General features: G+C 39.0%; 1 protein-coding gene and 1 long non-coding RNA gene across 12 annotated transcripts in view; both read left to right on the plus strand.

The window, feature by feature from the left end:
- The window catches only part of auts2a (activator of transcription and developmental regulator AUTS2 a), a 418449-nt gene that overhangs the window by 237435 nt on the left and 176566 nt on the right, over positions 1–4448 (plus strand). The gene's annotated exons all lie outside the window — the stretch shown is intronic.
- On the plus strand, positions 3040–4376 carry LOC108244709. The gene is made up of 3 exons (XR_001808939.3): positions 3040–3822; positions 3917–4032; positions 4123–4376. It is a non-coding gene; the product is annotated as an uncharacterized LOC108244709 (long non-coding RNA).

Below are 4448 nucleotides of genomic sequence, written 5' to 3' on the forward strand. Positions count from 1 at the left end.
AATAAGAATTCCACGAAATACAATAGGCCTTCGCAGCGCTGTCGCTGCTCGGGCCTAATAATTGAGTTCATTTCTCTCCTCAACTTTCACTACGTTGCTCCCACTCTAGAAGTGTAATTCTGTGCCGGAGGAGGTGAGAAGCAGCAAGATCAAATGGAAACACTAGGCGGAACAAGAATGACAAATAACAAATCTGTCAGCTCTGACTGCAAATTAACTTTAGAATTGATTTGAGCATGCTAAATTGTGTAGCACCCATATTTAATTCCTTAAACACAGCAAGTTGCGTGGGACATCATATCTTATGTGCATGCAGGTTGCTTCAAAGCCATAGACTGTTCACACTGGAGTCAGATGATGGTCAAATGTAAATCACATTGTGAATGACCATGCAAAAAAGATTGGATATGAGCAAAAGATCAGAATTGAGCATTAAGACCTGCAGAGTGAACGTAGCCTTAGATCTGTGCATCAGATCAGGATCAGGATTAAATAAAGTAAAAATTGTTGATCAAAGATATTTTGTAGTCAAGTTATTTGAATTAGTTAATCAATCATTTCAGCCCCACAGACCATCTGCAGTCTCAGAAAAGTAGTCAGATATTTTCTATATTCTATGTATAACAAAGAAACAATCAACTCTGACCTTTAACAGGAAGGATTGCAGACCGATGCCCAATCCAAAATTTAGGCTATTTCACTTTTTCCCTTTTATTATCTGACAAAAGTTTAAAATAAAGAACTTAAGTAAATTAGGAACTAATGTAGTGAGATTTTAATTTCCTGGTAAAAAGCCCTAAGTGTTTGCTCATCGTAAAAAAAATCAGACATATGGCTGATTACCTTATCATTACATACATCTGTTATCAATGCTTATCAAATGCTAACTACAGATATTGTACTTGAAACAACTAAAATGTTTTCATAAATAAACATTTGAACAGATGCTTACATTAACACAAACCTGGCAATACCTGCATTTATCTACAGTAATTTTATTTAACCAGGCAAATCCCATTGAGATCACAGATCTCTTTTTCAAGGGAGGACTGGGCCTGAAGGAATGTTTTTAGACTGTGGGAGGAAACCGGAGAAAACCCACGCAAGCATGAGGAGAACATGTAAACTCCACACAGAAAGACTCCAGGTCCAACCCAGGGTTTGAAGCCAGGACCTTCTTGCTATGAGGCAACAGTGCTAACCACTAATCCATCTACTGCGAAAAGCAAAATTTAACAACTTTATGGTCTGACCTGCCATATTTTCACAACATTCTGTCACTGAAATGTCAAAAATTGAAAAGATCCTCATACAGTCTCAAAAAATCTTTTTTTTTTGTTGCCCAGCAAACACAATAACTTTAGGTCTGTATCTAGTTACTTCTTTTTTCCAATATTCCATATTTTATTTAGTTTAATTCTTTGTAGAATTTTTAGACCCTCAAGTTTTGAACATCAGTTTAATTTATGAGTAATAATTGTGCATGTTAGAGACTTTAAATTAAAGATAGTTTATTCTGAAAAATGAAATTTATGATTGTTTGATAGAAATATGGCACTATTGAAGTATTTCACTGTAAACAAGTGCTGCTTTGCCTAAAGCTCTTTTTGCTTTTTAAATATTAAAGACTGTTTATTGTCTGCTGTGTTGGAAAGTTGTATGAGGGCATCACCAGGTGGATTCTGATATTGTTTTTTTTTTTTGGCTCAATTGTTTGTTTTTTTTACATCTGCAGTGTCAAATTCCCTCTAAATTGACTCCCAGTAGAATTCTTCTAACTAAGGTTAAACTTCATCCATTCCATGGTGTTTTCTTTTTTGTTTGTTTATTTGTGTGTTTGGTTGGTTGGTTTTAAAAGAGAAAGAAAAAAACCTATTGAACTAAGCGTCTGATGGATGACCGACTGTGGGGGTTGGCCACTTTCATTTTTGGGGAATGCTGTTCAAATGCAGAAGGCAGGCCTTCACTTCACTGTATGTTTCCGTCTGATGCCCGCTTTTTGTTACCTTTTATTTTTATTTAAAACATATTTTGTAACTGCCCTACTCCTTCACCCATTTAGAAAAAAGAGAGAATAATTATAATAATAATAAGAAAACTATCCGAGAGAATAGTAGGCATGTAACAGGGTGGCCAGACTCTGCCATCGTCTGGCAGAAGCTCATTTCAGTTGCTTGTATCCAGGATATTGTCCTTTTGGTCATAATCCATACTTCATGACCACAGATAACAGCTGGAATGTAGATTGACCAGTCTGCATGTACTACTGTTGATCTTTTTTTTTTTAGCTGATCTAATTACCTATTGCAGGGCCTTCTTGTCAGATTCATAGCAGTTTCCATACCAGTCTATGATGGAAAATGCCAGGACACTCTTTACCACACACTAATAAAAAGTAGTCAGCACAGCAACACTGAGGCTGGCATGCTTCAGCCTTCTCATAAAATACAGTTGTTGATGAGCATTCTTAAGAATACAAGCTGTGTATGTGGCTCATATGAAGTTATTGAAGGTGTGCAGTCTAAAGTATTTGGTTATTTTCACTTGCTCCACAGCATCTTCTTCAGTAGATAGTTGTCATGTGATGTTACACTTCCGGACACTCCCCCCCTCGTTGCCATTGTAATAGACTTTGTAATAGACTCCTTTACCTCCCTTCTGTAAACTCATCAATGTTGTATATCAATTCAGCAACAGCAATGTCATCTGCAAAGTTCAAAATATGATTTCTTGGATTCCTTGTAGAACAGTCTCATGTGAGTAGATTGTACAATAGGGGGCTCATGATGTTCAGGTCAAGCACAGTCCAGCCCAGTTGGACATAAATGGTTTCAGTTCCATCAAAGGCAGTTTATTAACTAGTGTCTGCAGGATGATGGTGTTAATCACAGAAGTCCATCCATCCATCCATTCTCTTCCGCTTATCCGGGGTCGGGTCGCGGGGGCAGCAGCCTAAGCAGGGAGACCCAGACTTCCCTCTCCCCAGCCACTTGGGCCAGCTCCTCCGGGGGAATCCTAAGGCGTTCCCAGGCCAGCCGAGAAACATAGTCCCTCCAGCGTGTCCTGGGTCTTCCTCTGGGTCTCCTCCCAGACATTAGACATTTTATTTAGACAAAATACTAATAAGGATATACATCATCCAATTGAGGATACAAAAATAAATTCAAAGATGCTGAAAATTCTAAAATAAGATGCTTTAAAGTACATTCCTATGCTCGTTGTCAGTACTTTATGGCTTCTAACAGGGGGGTGGCTGAACACATAAATAAAGGCATGAAGGAGATGACTGAAAATTAACCAGTCAAAGAAAAGTTGACTGTAATAGAAACAAGATTCCGAGTTGCTCAAGCACTTAACTTTTCACTGGAATTTGTATTTTTAGATATGGAGATCCATAATTTCAGAATTCTTCTTCATGGCAGACTTAATGTATTATATTATCAATATATGTATTGTTGACCCAGTACCCTGTGATGAAATTCATCTCTTAATGAGTCATTTTTATTCTGAATATTTTTAAAATCCTAAATGTTACATTACTCTGAAATGCACATCCTCATCTTGTTTTGTATTGCAGCATTATCTCTGCCAGTTTCGGCTGCAAAAATCAGTTGTGTAGCCTCCAGCTGAGCGCAGCACACAAACCTTACTCCTCTCCGTGTACTGTGTTCCTGTCGGCTGGAATTTGCCTTTCGTTAAGTTGCTCCTGTTTGTTATCCTGCAGCGCCCTGCAGTCCTCACAGATTACCTTTCTGCAACTCACTCAATCCGAACAGAGCCGGACTTCAGGGAGGCTCTCAGTCCACTCCCAGTACCCCCAAGGTCTGACCTTGCACGTTTTGCTTTTTTTTTAATGACCACGTAATTCCACATCGGTAGCAATAGAGCCAAGAAACCGATCTGACCCCACTTACAGAAAGAGCGAATGCGCAGAGACAGAAGAACTGCATCCCCGGGTTATGGGTCTCCTCTGAGAAGATCTGAATCCCCTGCAAGTGTCACCAAGCACTTGGCTTCCCCTACTACCTCCAAGTAAGACAATATGTTGTTGAAACGAAAAAAAAAAAAAGGACTAGTTAAACATTTAATTTTTAAAGTTTTGACATCTATGTTTTTGTGCAGGTTGGTGTCGAAGATGCGTGCCCAGTCTCCCAGCAGTTTACATCAGTACCACCATTCTCCTACGCGACATCGTCCAAACCCGCCGAACGGCGATAAAAAAACAGAAGATAAGAAGGTGGAGAAAACGCCTGGACAATCTAAATCTGAGAAAACCAAAACTGACGCCGGCAGCTTAAGTTCACCCTCGCATGTTGAGAAGAAAACGCCCTCCGGGACGGATTCTTCAGAGAAGAAATCACAGAGTGGAGACAGGAGTAAAGGTGAACTTTAGGGCATTTTATCTCACGTTTATTTTTAGGTACAGTTTGCCTTTTTTTTTTTTTTTT

The sequence above is a fragment of the Kryptolebias marmoratus genome, linkage group LG13, assembly GCF_001649575.2.
Source record: "Kryptolebias marmoratus isolate JLee-2015 linkage group LG13, ASM164957v2, whole genome shotgun sequence".
Taxonomy (NCBI): domain Eukaryota; kingdom Metazoa; phylum Chordata; class Actinopteri; order Cyprinodontiformes; family Rivulidae; genus Kryptolebias; species Kryptolebias marmoratus.